The sequence below is a fragment of the Dermacentor andersoni genome, chromosome 5 (genome assembly GCF_023375885.2).
Source record: "Dermacentor andersoni chromosome 5, qqDerAnde1_hic_scaffold, whole genome shotgun sequence".
NCBI lineage: Eukaryota > Metazoa > Arthropoda > Arachnida > Ixodida > Ixodidae > Dermacentor > Dermacentor andersoni.
The window spans coordinates 135,286,411-135,301,124 of NC_092818.1; positions in this window are offsets into that span (position 1 = coordinate 135,286,411).

A 14,714-nucleotide genomic window follows, 5' to 3' on the forward strand; every position below is an offset into this window, starting at 1 on the left:
CTTTATATATAACACAGCAGTGATGTTCGCGAGCCCCTTTCGCCACTGCTGATCATTACTGAGAAATGCGCTTCTTGTCTATGTCGCTGATGCGAAGAGACATCGACCGGTGCAAGTGCGACTCGTTTATTGCACGATGCGCACTTGGCGCATTCCTAAATTCGTCTCCCCCGGACCCTCTCCTGTATGGTCTGCCTAAAAACCTCGCTGCACGGGGTCCTCTCCAGTTGATTCACGGCTGTCTCGAGCAAGAGCCACGGTCCCGCAGTCGAGGTACGGTAGGAGAACGCCTGCAAACGTAGTGACGTAGGCCCACCCTGGTCGTCGGGCCATGCCGCTCAGCAGGGTCGCAGTCCGTGGCGCGCCCTCGAAGTGATAAATCGGGGCTCCATATAGCTTGTTGAGTAAACGATCGCTGCCGCCACTGCCCGGGTCCCCAGCCGTGGTTCGCGCCCACCCCGAACGTATGTACGAGGCGCTGACGGATGCATTCCGGTCAACACCGCTACGTGAGTTCCAGGGCACGCTGGGCAAGTTTCCAGGAACATCACGCCGGAGCAAGTTGCGACTTGTGTCGACCAAGGCATTCCCCTCCGCAGTTCGGTCTCGTTATAGGAGTCACAAACATCGACGTCCGTGCCGCTTTGTTTGCGCATTCTCACGGGAGTCTCGTCCCTCTGTCCGTCACCAGCTCTAGTGTGAATTCCCTTTACGCATTCTTCTGAAGTAGTAAAATAAAGTAAGGATAAAAGCTTCGAGGGCATTGAACACAGAAACGCTCACTCCGCTACGTTTTGTTTTTCACGTGACTCACTATTCGTTACAGTTTTTTTTTGCTTTCTGATTATAGTTGTAGCAGTCTGCTCACGAATTTAATTATCGAAGCTGAAGTTTTCGCTCTAGAAATTGCACACTAGCAGATAAACAAACTGAGTTGCACTAGACAAAAATTATGTATTGCGCGCGTATCTTCTCCTTTCATTTCGTAGCAGCAAATTTTCATGACGATGTTCATCGAAGTTTCACACATCGTCGTCGTGGTTGCTACTTTACACGTATACCCATTACAGTGACAAAATTAACAAAGAAAGGCACCGAAAGAAAAATGCGTGCCTGCTCGGTGACCTCCCTGCTTTTAGCTGCCTATAGCCGCAAGGCAGTGCAACATAAGCCTGATTAATTTTCCCCAAACATGCAGCAAAGTATGTAGTATACACACCGTTGACACGCAAAATTAAGATAAGCGTTGTACGCAAACATGTTTTGCGACATGCTCGCGGGAACAGCTCTAGTGTAAACATGGCCCAGGGGAGTTCTGTTTATACCCGAATCAGGCGGCGTAAATATCCTGCAGGTAATAAAGTTGCACGACGGAGTGACACCGATACGTGATGTGCTTCTTCTGTCTGCGTTGTCGCCGCTTGGCTATGTGTCCTGATGTTCAATTAACGAATGTTTCAATCAAGACGCAAGTCTCTTTCTCTCGATTGCGTTTATGCCCGTTCCTGTCAGCCGCTGGGCCATTTGTTTCAATACATGGCGAAGGAAGGGCAGGCTCTTTGTTTACGGAGAGTATCATAAACGGAACAGGCGGACAAAAAAGAAAGATACAAGTGCAATGCACTGTCTGCTTCTTTTTGTACTACTCACCATCATCGTCAACAAGCTGGTCCAGCTTTCCATGAGGTCGATGTTTCTTGTGTGCTTGGCAGAGGCGTAGCGCGCAAATGCATATTGGTCTAGCAGCTCCTTACTTGCACAACGATGTCGCCATCTTATTGGGCGGGAGGACAGCCCGGAATGTGAGAGTTGCATGATGCCGGAGACTATATACAGACTACGTGCTTCGTACGTGTCTGTTATATACTTGCGAGATAGACGATCAACAGACGGTTGTTTGGTCTGTGTCGACAACCAACAGCCACCAGAGGGCCCTCTTTGGGGTCTATGGACAAAATACTATGCGTGTCAGGCCACGAAGGCCATTGTGGAATATTTTGGGGGGAAGGTAATTGGATACTGGATATAGGTGTTTGGCGGGTCTTTCTTTATGTGCATGTACTTTTCATTCTAATCATCATCAACACCTTGTTGTTTTTACTCATCGTCATGATATCATCACCATATTCTTCTCCTTTGTTGCCTTTCTGTCTTACCCCAACAGTGAGCAGCTCACTAGAACAAAGTAGTTCAGGCAGGATTCTCAGCTTTTCTTTTGTATGAAATCTCTCTCACACATTCTGTCTGTTGCGAATCCGTAATTTAGGAACTGCAAGGTTGGCTCTAGTGGTGAACTTCTGCCTCAGGAAGGAGGAGGCAATGAATATACTAAACTTCTGACCAAAATCTAAGAAACACCTTGCCGCGTGCAGTTTCAGCTGGATAAACTGTCTTTCTTGCGGCTTATATCGTGAGGCGACCTCAAAGCTGGTTTTGCGCATTAACTGAAATACCGCGAACCATCGTATTCTATGCGCTCCTCCTCTCCCTTCGCTCCCCTGGCCCAGTAAAAATGTACCATAGTTGCCCATGAAGCTTTTCTTATTATAACGTGTGGGTATTGCCGATACTCCATTGATTCTTCACCACAATAATCGATAAGCAACCACATATATATCAGGTTTCAGTTATGATAATGGACAACTGGTCAGGTGGTGGAGCACCCAACTTGGCGCATGCGCCCGCAAACTTTCATAAGTCCGCAGAGCTTACGATCACGAGAGATACCATGGCGGGCCAGTGCAGCAAATTATTACGGCGTTTGTTAACTTTAAGTTTAATTATTAAATATCGTTTTGCTGCTGGAAGGCGCTCGTTACTGCTGCTTACGGATGGCGAAATACTGCTTCTGGACCCCCGAATACAAGCGAAGATGCGCTTCTGTAATAAAACAGTAATAAAACAGTTGTACCAGGTATTGTCAGTTTAGACAAATAATTCCGAGAAATGAAAGAAAAAAGAAACAGAATCTGGACGGCAGAAAACAAATAGGAAGATGTTACAAAAAGTGCACTTGGCAAAGCCTGTCTGTTCAATGCTCATTCTATTTATGTATGAGTATCTTTTATTCAAGCTCTACTGTTTCTTGAGGTACAAGCATTTTGAGTTCCGATGCGCATGCGCGTTTGCTTATGGTAATCAGTAGAAACTCAAGGCGTTAACAAGACTTGGTTAGGAGGTGCAGTGTTGGATGTGATAAGGAACATAGTGAAGAAGAAAAAAAAGACGAACAAGAGAGCATAGTGCAAGGAAAGCACGAAGAAACTTAAACAATAAGATATATAATTCGCAAGGACAGCTGAATTTGCGTTACCGCCAGTTCTTGAAGCTCAGACCATTGTCTGAGGGTGGTCTTAAGAGCACGTTAGTTAAGGTGAGTCGTCTGATGGAACTCAGCGACGGAATTCTCGAAAGCAACCAAGCATGCAACTCCACAAAAGCAATTACACTGAAGCTTGCACCAAAACTAATCCTGTACAAGGAACGTATAGGGGTTGTATGGGACAGCACATCCCACTATTTTCATTCTTTATTCTTTCCTTTTCTTTTTTGACAAGCTAGCTGTTTCCGCATAGTTTGCGGAAGTACCGGCCTGGTTCCTATGGTTACGGCAAAGGAGCGGACTTAGTGCAGCATGGCGCGCATTCTTCGCAATCAACGTCTCCGCAGTCTGCCACGATCCCGGGGGGAGGAAGACTCCTAGCCAGTGTCTGGAGTTGAAGCACCGACAAAGCCAGCGCACCGCCGTTCCCGTGGTTTCATGCGAAATTAACGCCTCTAGGTAACGCTGTGCCTTTCTCAGTGCAGTCGAAATGGCTAGTGTCTCTCTGAACGTGGAATACCGAGATTAAATTTTGAGCAGGCAAATCGTAGACACAATGTCTTTGGGGCCCGTGCTATAATGGGAATGGTACAATAATAAATAAAAGTGGATCCTGGGAAAAGAGTTACGTCGGGCGCTCACCAACAAAGTTCTATGTCGTAATGGGAGTTGACAAAGCATTATATGAGCGGAAATTGAGCGAAACGAAAACACAAGAACGGCGATGGAAAGGCGGCAGAACAGCAGGCGAAATGACCGGTGAAATAGAAAAGACGCATGCTTATGGCCTGCGACGGCAACAAGAAATGACAGTGGCAGCTTTGTTCTCGCATAAACATTAACCCCGAGATTAAGGTGCCTGGATATCAAGCGGGGATCCCTACCCTAGATCTTTGAGAGGCGCCCTCTCGCGTGAGCCTTCAGCGATGGGACTCCGCTACCGCGCCACGCGCGCGCGCGTTACGTGAAAGCAATTTTATGCTGTCGGCTGAACTGCTCTGTTCGAATTCTATGGCGAAGTTCAGACAACTTTGAGTGCATCTATCTATCTCGCCTCTCACGCCGTCTGGGCTGGCGGTGCTTACCAACTTGAGCCGCTAGGTATATGCTCATGTTCGCGTTGCCGGCGTAGTCGAGGCCTCGTTGTCATTCGAGCTCCGTCATCCGATTCTCGCCTCTGATTGTCGAGCGTTACCTGCGTCGAGTCAGATGTCGAGGGTAAGAAGACCCAGGCCTGTCGGCTGCGGAACAGCGGGTGATGGTTTCCTCCGCTCGAACAGCGATTGGGAAGCAAGTTTCCTTTTCCACGCACGCCAACCGGCTCCTGAAGCTCACAAAGAAGCTCTTGGAAGACCTCAGCATCGTCGAGAAGTGTGTCAACTCGTGCATTGCGCTCCTCAGATGTTTACTTGAGCAGCTCGATATGGCGTACTACTGGGGTACTACTGGCCGCAGAGGAAGTGGGAACCCATTCGAAATGATCGACCACCTATATGGCAAGCCCACCCTCTTCTGACCTTCAGCATGCCCGTGCTCCACAGTGGACGCCTGCTCGAAGTCATCGAGAAGGTCAAAGGGCCGGTCAAGACGCACCGCCTAAGGGTCGATGCTAAAGCCTGGAAAATGTTTCACAGAACTTCGATTCCCGCATTACGTGGAATCTGCATAATTGTTTTTGAATGTGAGTCTCCATGTTTGTAGAATAGCATGTACGGTATGTACCGGGACACTATTCCCTGTGAAATCGAGCGAAGTCGCTGTCGTTACCATGCTTAGTGGGGATCACTCGTGGTGTCGTCTGCTATATAGTCATCAGTGTGTACACGTGTGTGTATGGTGTTGGGTTCTCGTCATTGATGTTCCGTCGTCGAGGCGCACTCATAACGACTTGCCGGACCTTTTTTAACAACCAACTGCAGTATTCGGCCTTCAGCGACTGTGTCTGCGCTGTAACACTGTGTTTGTCTTTCCAGCGCGTGCTTCGTGTTCGGTCGCCCATTGCGTTGGCCACTGACATGCCAATTTTGTTGCTGCCCAGCGCGTTAACCATATCACGAAATACGTTTGGCTCCACTCTTAGGAAACTAGATGGTCGTTGCGGTGCGTTAATGCGTGCACTGCTTTAGCGGCCTTGAAGGGAAAAAAATGCGGTCTGGAACATTTGATAGGAGGGCGGACAAAATGGGCGGGCAAAGCAAAAAAACGTATAGACTTGTAGATGCAGCGCTGACCTTGAGAGAGAGAGAGAGTGAGAGAGAGAGAGAGAGAGAACAACTTTAGTGAAAATGCCTACAGAGTCGGTTAGGCTCCCTCCACGCAGGGAGGACAAGCTTTTACCGCGACGCGGCCACTACGTCCGTCTCGTGCATTGTGCTCCTCGAGGGCTTGGTTCCTCGCTACTTCCGCGGGTCCGAGAGGGCCGCCGCCCCCTTCCTGGGGGTGCTGCCCCCCTTCTCCTCGGTTTCGCGCGGTCGCTGCCTCTCTAGAGCTGCCGAGACCTGCTGGACGGCCTTGAGTTGTGTCTCTTGGTCATAGTTCCTCGTTGCAGCCTCTAACTGCGGCGGGATCGTCGTCTTCTCGCTGGCTTCTTGCGGATTTATGCTACAGTCCCAAAGGATGTGAGCCGCGGTGGCTCTCTCCTTAGCGCACAGTCTACACACGTCACTCGCGTGCGCGCACGGACATACGTGCTTAGCTAGCACCGGGGTGAGCAGGGACCCCGTCTGTAATTGCCTGTATAACACTGCCTCCTTCCGGGTAAGCCCCGGGTGAGGTGGCGGCATAGTCTGTCTGTTAAGTCTGTACCACTTCACTATTTCGTTGAAGGTGGTCATCTTATCCTTGGCACTGCACCGCGACCAACACTCCGAGTCGGCCGTGCTTGCAGCTGCGCGGTTGGTTAGTCTTCGCGCGGCCGAGTTCGCCGTCTCGTTGTGGTTCACGTTCCCGCGTTCGGACACGTCACTGCCCATGTGGGCCGGAAACCACTTGATCACCACAGCACTTTTGCGTCCAACGTCTTCGGCCTTGCGCAGTATGCGCGCGGCCTCACTACATACCCTACCCTTGGCGTAGTTCTTCACTGCCGTTCTAGAGTCGCACAACACTGTAGTGCATCCGGGGTCGGAGACGGCCAAGGCAATGGCCACCTCCTCCGCCCGGTGCGCCTCTCTAGTCCGGATGCTCCCCGCGGTCTTCGTTGCACCCGTCGATGCCCTGACAGCCACCATCGCGTATGCGTCGCTGCTCCCTCGATACTCCGCCGCGTCCACGTAGACGGCGCCTTCTTCTCTGGCGTGGAGGTCCATGAGAGCCCTGGCCCTCGCCAACCTCCGCTCCTTGTTGTGCTCGGGGTTCAAGTTCCTCGGGATCGGGCAGACCCTGAGCTTTCTGTTGATGCTATCCGGTATAGGTACGTCTTTCTGCTGCTTGCCTTCTCTCGGCTCGAGGCCTAGATATTTCGCAAGATAATTTTAATTACGCGTGGCACAGCACGCATCTTAGTCAGCTCAGCGTAACCATTTATTTCTTTGCCCATTCCATGGGTATAGCCAGCACATTTCGTGATCGAGTTTCGTCAAACGATTAGAAATGGCGCTATCACGTAACAAAAACAGGCTTGAACCTTTGCGTAGATCACTGTACTCATAATATTTTGTTCTATAAGCGCTTTATACGTATTCAAAACAAAACAAAGAAAATGGAGAAGTTCAGATTTGCTGGTACTTGACTGAACAAATAGCTTAAACGCTTAACACAAGCAAACACGCACACAAAATAAGGGAGACGTACATAGGCGCAATAAAATGTTCATACGCTTTCCTGTGTTTTCCTCTTTAAGATAATATTGGTATTCTTACACTGACAAAGTGATGTCTTCCGAGTGGTTTCTGGTATTCTGAAAGTGCGTTGAATAGAAATAGCATTCTGCTAACTTAACCTAAATTTTTGCATTAGGAAGTGACAATGAGATTTAGTTGCAGGAAAGCAGTGTAAAGCTTGCTTGTCGATTGGGAAACATGATAGAGAGTGGTCAACTAATATTCGAGATAAACCATTCGTCAATGCAATAGCGAATGAGATCTTTCTATTTAATAAAGGGAAAATCAGACATTCACCCGTTCGTAGCAATTGCTACAAAGGAAACCCATACGGGTTCCTCGAAAGGAAAGCCTCAGAGTTGAAGAAAAATTCGTCCTTGTCCGGGACTCGAACCCGGGACACGAAGCAGAGGCAAGAGTTTGACGTAGTTGTTCTGCGGAAGCCCGTGTTGTCGACAAATTCGACTTTGCCCTGCCATCTGCTAGCCGCCTGGTTAGATCAGATGGTAGAGCGGCTGCCCCAGGAGGGCGGTGGTCCCGGGTTCGAGTCCCGGACAAGGACGAATTTTTCTTCAACTCTGAGGCTTTTATTTCGAGGAACCCGTGCGGGTTTCCTTTGTAGCAATTGCTGCGAACGGGTTGATGTCTCATTTTCTTTTTATTAATTACTTCTCTCCACCTTGCGGGTTTCCGCAGAACTGCTACGTCAGATCTTTCTATTGATGAAAATATTTATATATGCAACACCAAGTGATTTTAAATGATGAGCGAAATGTAAAAATTGCATTCGAATACAATGCCACTTAGTTGACGCGAAATTTTGCTAATGAGCCCTGTGATCGTGCTTCACTTACAAAGCTGCATAGACTCTGATTTACTCAGTCGGCACGACGTTTCGTGACTGAGTCGCAAGATGCTGTCCCTGCTTGCGAGGGCTGTGGTTATATGTATATAATAAATATAATCAATTCTGGGATATGGCGTGCCCAAAGCCACCATATATCAATAGGCACGCAATAGTGTCCCGCACTATGGCGTGCCCAATATTCATATACGGTGAATTAACTTAGACCACCAGGTGATCATTAACGCGCACCCAAATATAAGTACACAAGAGCACGCTTTTGCATTTAGCCTCCATCGATATTCGGCCGGCGTGGCCGGGGTAGAATCAGGGACCTCGAGCTTAGCAGACCAACGGGATTGCCACTGGGCTAACGCGTCATGTGGTTATATTTAAGATAGATTAAATATATGACGTGTATTGTCTTAATGGTGGCATTTATAAAAGTAATACATTACAAAAAATATAGAGATTAAAAGTGGAGAGCGCCGTGCTACATGAGCACGTAGTCCAAGCACGAGCAAACGCACGAAAAGGGAACTATTCTAGCCAGAGCGCCGCAGTAGACTAAGGCATTTGCCTTAGTCTACTGACGTCATCGCAGCGCCGCTCGCAGCGTTACCATTGGTCGACCACTAGGCTAATTGCATATACGAAAATTTTACCATATTACAAATGAGGATCTCATGGGCACTTGTAAATTATGTATATAGTGTAAAGCGGGGATATGGCTGCGAACGTTTCTTAAACATCTTCTAACACCCGTAACAACAAAGGAACATTGGCCTTGCTCAGGCACGGTGCTCGACGATCAACGTAAGGTATTTTAATAGCGCAAGCGCAAAGAGGGACCGAAGAAACGATAAGTACCCACAAAGACGACGAAAATTTCCAACAACGGTTCATTTTCGCAGTTAAGCCGCACCAATACACCAGCCACCCAACGCGTCACGAGTGCGTGGACGAGCCTACGAAAACATACGCCTGCGTTATCCTCGCCTTACGATTGTGATATCAACTAGCACACATTGTAGCTCTGGTGGAAGGTCAAGTGGTACGTTGGATGGTGAGAGTAACGCGGTCCAGCAGCACGAAGGGCGAATACTGGGTGATTGAAGTTGGGCGGTGCATGTGGTCCTCACCCTTAAGTCACCGGCAATAATTGTACGTAGTGCTGGAGTACAAATCATGCGCGATGGCTTCAGCTGCCGCCGTATATGGATACTCGGAGTGGCTGGGAAGGCCAAGAAAGCGGAAAAAAGCAATGAGTAACGAGTGGGTAATATGCGGCTTGAAACGATATAAGTGTCGGTTTAAGCACAACCTTGTGCATCTGTACTTGCGTGCCGCGAATTTGAATTTACTCAAAAGAACATTGTAATGCACTCATTAGTAATCCCAGCGGTGGTCCATCCCCTGTTCAATAGAAGGTGTCCCAAAAACCAACCTTTAATACAGAAACCTCCTTCTCATTTAGAAAGTGGAGTTGCTCGTACGCATTTGTTATGCTAAGCACTCCATGCTTGCAATAGCTCGACGCGGCCGCCAGGTTTCAAAGAGCAGTGCATGACAAAAAAAAAAAAAGTTAGTTAAATTGACCTCATTTGCTTTATCTCGGATGAGAAAGGCAGTGCTGTAGGAAACAATGTGAAGCGCTTGTACCGCAAGAGGATTACGCGCGTGGGTTTCTATCAGTGTAAGGAGCACTCGCTGCACTCTCGCTGGGGCGAACGAAATTCAATTTTGCGAAACAAAGGAGTCTTCCTTGCTCGTTGCCTGCAGCGTTGATTCACCTCGAAAACTGGCGCGGAAGTAATTGTACCCTCTTTTTTGTGAAATCGGTGCACCTGTTATCTGCACTGTTGTTTGGAACCTTGCATAGAACGTGCCTATGAATACGGTTCTTTCTTTCAGCTGTCTCTCCTCTATTCTCGAGCGCTACCTTATGGCAAATCTTTGGTTTTAATCAAGCTAGGTTATATTACTCTATAGATGATTTTCCCTGCCACTGATGTGTCGCCGCGTAGGCACCAAAGTGGAGCCTGCGGATGTTCTACAGCTCCAGCGGCATGTGCACGACGCGTCAGTTTCTTCAAGAGCGTAGACTGGTGGGCCAGTTGGTGCATAATGTAGTTTCGTTGAGCGGAAATACGGGCGGGAAGAAACGGAGTGGACGGACAGACGCTCACTTACAGCTGAAGTTTAATGAAAGGTGTTCCACGGAGCGGAGGGCCACACATGCCCAGTCAAAAGGCCGATACAAAGTTCATGCATAATCACATGCAAAAATTGCAAAAAATGCTACCGCCCAAGGAGATACCTAATTTCTTTATCCGTCAAGGCAACTGACGGCACACTGGCACACGTGGCAGATTGTGCGTATATCTGGCCAGCCTCAATAATTTATCTCGCTAGTCTGTCATTAGACTTGTTTAGAATGGATGCATTTCTATATTGCGGAGTGTGACCGCAATCTTTGTTGTGTGCAGGTAGGTGCAAACCAACCACCACAGCCTTTAAAGACGCCGAGCGCTCCCTGAGTCGGTCGTTTATACATCGGCCCGTTTGGCCATGTAAGCTTTACTGCAGGGGAGCGGAATCTGGTAAACGACCTCAGTGGCGCAAGTCACCAGGGGTTTACGTGTCTCTTCTCACATCCATGTTCTGCAATTTTTTTTCGCTCCGATTACGTATTAGAGAGCACAACCTCGCGAGCTTACAGGAGGCTGTGAAAACTACGTCCACCTCATGCTTGCGTCCTACTTTCTTCAGGTTGTGTGAAACTGCATGGATGTACGGCATCATCGCAAGCTTTTTCGGTTTCCGCTTTTCCTGTGTGGTTGCGGCGGTTGCCATTTTGACCTTTTTTTAAAAGCGAACCACCCACGGTCACCAGAAGGATGGAGGGAAACCCCGAGCTTTTGAGACGGGACAACTGCAAATTAAAGCTCTGCTCGACCTTGTGCATACAGGACTCTCTCAAAGTCGAATTCTGGCACCACAAAGCAGTCCCTCGTTTGACGAGCTTAGTGTTTGAGGAGTGATAAGGTAGAAGTCTTTTCTTGGAGGGTGGTAAATATTCCCAACAAACATGGCCGCCTCATTTAAGATACAAAGAGAGGTCTAAAAACTGCAGCACACCATTGGCGGAAAGTTCAAAAATAAAAGACAAAGAACATGAAGCATTATTAAAAAGATCTAACAGGCTATTAGCTGCTGATAGGGGCGTTGGCTCACTCGGTACTCTTTAAAAAAATGAGAGAGTCGTCAACGTATCTGTACACTTTTAAACCATGCCTTTCTACAAGTTCTACAAGTGTCTAAAACCACACAGGAAAAGCGGAAACCAAAAAAATGTTATGGTGATGCCATACATACCTGCAGTTTCGCACAACCTGAAGAAAGTAGGACGCGAGCATGAGGTGGACGTAGTTTTCACAGCTCGTGTAAGCTTGCGAGGTTGTTCTCTCTAATAAGCAATCGCAGCGAAAAGAAAAGTGCAAAAAATGCATGTGAGAGGAGACACGTAAGACCCCTGGTGACTTGCGCCACTCAGGTCATTTACCACATTCCGTTCCGCTGCGATAAAGTTTACATCGGCCAAACGGGTCAATGCATAAACGACCGACTCAAGGAGCACTCGGCGACTTTAAAGGCTGTTGCGGGTGGTATGCACTTGCCTGTACACATCAAAGATTACGGTTGCGCTCCGCTATTTAGAAATGCATCCATTTTAAACAAGTCTAATGACACACTGGCGAGAGAAATTATTGAGGCTGGCCAGATATACACACAATCTGCCACGTGTGTCAGCGTCCCGTCAGTTGCTTTGATGGACAAAGGAATTAGGTATCTCCATCGGCGGTAGCATTTTTCCCTTATTTTACACGTTTTGCATGTGATTACGCCTGAGAGAGAGAGAGAGAGAAAAAATAATGCAGAGAAAGGCAGGGAGGTTAACCTGAGGTAGTTCAGGTTGGCTACACTGCGCAGGGGGAAGGGTTAAGAGGGATAAAAAGAGAAACAGAGTGGAAGGTGGAGATAGAAAGAAAGGGAGACAAGCACGAACAAAGCGCGTACACTACAGAGCGGTAGGGGGCGGCATTCTTAGAGTCTGTCGTGAAGCCCCGTAGACCGCAAGAACCTTAATAGCGCGAGTAAGGCCTTCAACGCGGATGTTCTTTCGGAGCATTGGCCTAAAGCTTTCAGTTCTGAAAGTGGACGATTGTCCAACTGGTCCAGTACTCTGCACATCACTTGTCTCTCAGCACTGTATCGCGGGCAGACACGCCTGAGCTTTGTATCTTCCTTTTGACTGCGCATGTGGAGGCCCTGCGCTCCCTGGAAAACCTTTCATTAAACTTCAGTTGTAACTGAGCATCTGTCCCGTCCACTCCGTTTCTTTTCGCCCGTATTTCCGCTCAACGACACTACAGTTTACTCAATAAGTGTGCACAAAGGTACACACGGCATCCGCACTGTGACAGCCTCCGACGTTTCTTGGTCGTATCTCCAGCACTTCCGGTATCCTTGAGAATGTCTAGGAACCACTTGAAATGCTCAATCTGAAGTCATTGTCCCGATTTCGGGTTGCACATTATGAGATATTGCATGATCTGTTTGGCGCATCGCATACATGTAAGCAGAGATGGCGCGCCGGAAAGACGCTAGCGTTAATGCGCTAACCGGACCCATATTTGAGTCAATGAAATTGCTTCCAGCGAGTCTTTATAAACTATTATTGCGTCACATCGAATTAGAGAGGGCAAAAGCGAGACGCCTCGCATTTAGCTCTCTTTTACTCATGAGGCTTCGGGCACGCTCGCTATAAACAGGTTCGAGCTCCATTCAGTGTTGCTGTGCTAGGAAATGTGAAACCAACGTTCAAGAAAAGTTCACATGAATGCGACGCTAGCGCATTGGATTTATGGGAACGCGATCATTCAGTGACGATTAATTTAAGGCTGCCATTCAGGTCTATTTTCCACATTTAGGTTGGCCATCTGCGACATTATTAACACCCAGCGTGACGTACACAGGATTTTGCTGTACGTAATATTGCAGAAGTGGCTATCATGGGGTGTGAGCATGGGTGCTTTGTAACGGCAGTGAAGAACACATGGGTTAATGGAAAAGTTTCACCATCATAGTCATTATAAAACAGTGTTCGGACTTACACTAGCGTGTTAACTAGATCTCTGTGCGATCAAAAAGTCGGAAAATGATTGAAGCTTGGCAGAAATTGACGGCTGTCACGAATTAAACGCAACGTTGAGTATTTCGTGCCCGACATATACCCTGCATTCGCCTTGCCTTAAAGGTTCATTGCACAACTTTGTGGGGAGCAAGGACGGATAGGCAGCTTGAATTTTCGAAAATTAAAATGCAAGTTTCGCATGAGGGGGGGGGGGGGGGGGGCACTTGATAGTCAAGAAAATGCAGCGAAATATATGACCGATATCGACGTCACCTTGCCATTTACATCCCAGCTTTCACGCGCGTTCCCCCATGTATCCACTGTGTCTGGCCGAGGATGGAATTTTTATTGTAATAGCAATTAATACGGGTGCTCGAGGTGAACTTGCGCTGTCACTAGTGCCGTCACCGCAGCTGCCACCATTGTTGTCCGCACCGTGCATGGAATTGATTATAGGCTGCGGGCTTGAGTCCTGTTCCGCGTCGCTCTGCGCGTCATCTTGTTCACCCGTCTCGTGCTGCGCTTTTGAACGGTGACGAACTTTCCTGAAAGGAAGCGCTCGGGCGGAACAATTCCCGGCATGTCTCGCGAGGCTATATCCGCCTGCAGCCAACATCCTCTTCCTCTTTCCTCGGACGCGAATCGCAAACAGGGAAGTATGTTTATCTTCATTTGCATTACTAATAAGGTGTAATTCGCTACTAAACAAAAGAAAAGCAAGAGAGTATTGAAAGTGTTATCTGATCAGTTTAAAATCTGGAGTTTTTATTCAAATGCTCATTAGACGAGCCGAGGCCGCTGGGAAAACGACGGCGCTTATGAAGCACGAGCGCCATGGAGAGATAACTGTGGCATGCATATTTAAAATCTGGACCGCTGTTGTCCTGTGCGGTTCCCCTGCTTGTTTGTATCGTGTTTTGTTTCTGTTAACAATGAGGGAAAAAGCAAATAGATGCGTTGCCGACTGTGGCATTTAATTTTGCCGTTCATCATGAAGGCAGGAGCGGCAGCGGAAATAATCGATCCCCATTGCATTCACATTCGAACAATGAGCGTTGATGTATTGAGCCGCCGTCGTGCCGCACAATGAACGAGGAATCCGTCTCTCAGCCTTGTCGGCGCAAGCTTTGTTCACTCAGACAAAGGCAGGCGACGTGCGGTATAATCAAGTACGAGCCAACATAAAGCAGAAAGCTAAACGTAGCTTTCTGCATTATGCACAAAAATAAAATCCGTGAGGCTACGGGAAGCTGTATAGCATGATTTATTATTATTATTATTATTATTATTATGAAGATGATGATGTGAAAACTGAAGTCGATAAGCAGATGTCGAACTGGGAGGTTGGCAGAAACCCGTCAGAATTTGGGGGATACGACGTGTCTTTACTTGCTACTCAGCACGCATTTTGGCAGATCGGCAACCCCTAAAGTTCGGAAGCCAGATCGGGGTTGGGTCGGGGGGTCATTTGTGTACTGAGCGATTCTTTCTTTCTTCTGATGTGTCTCGTGGGTTTATTTTCTTGAGAGA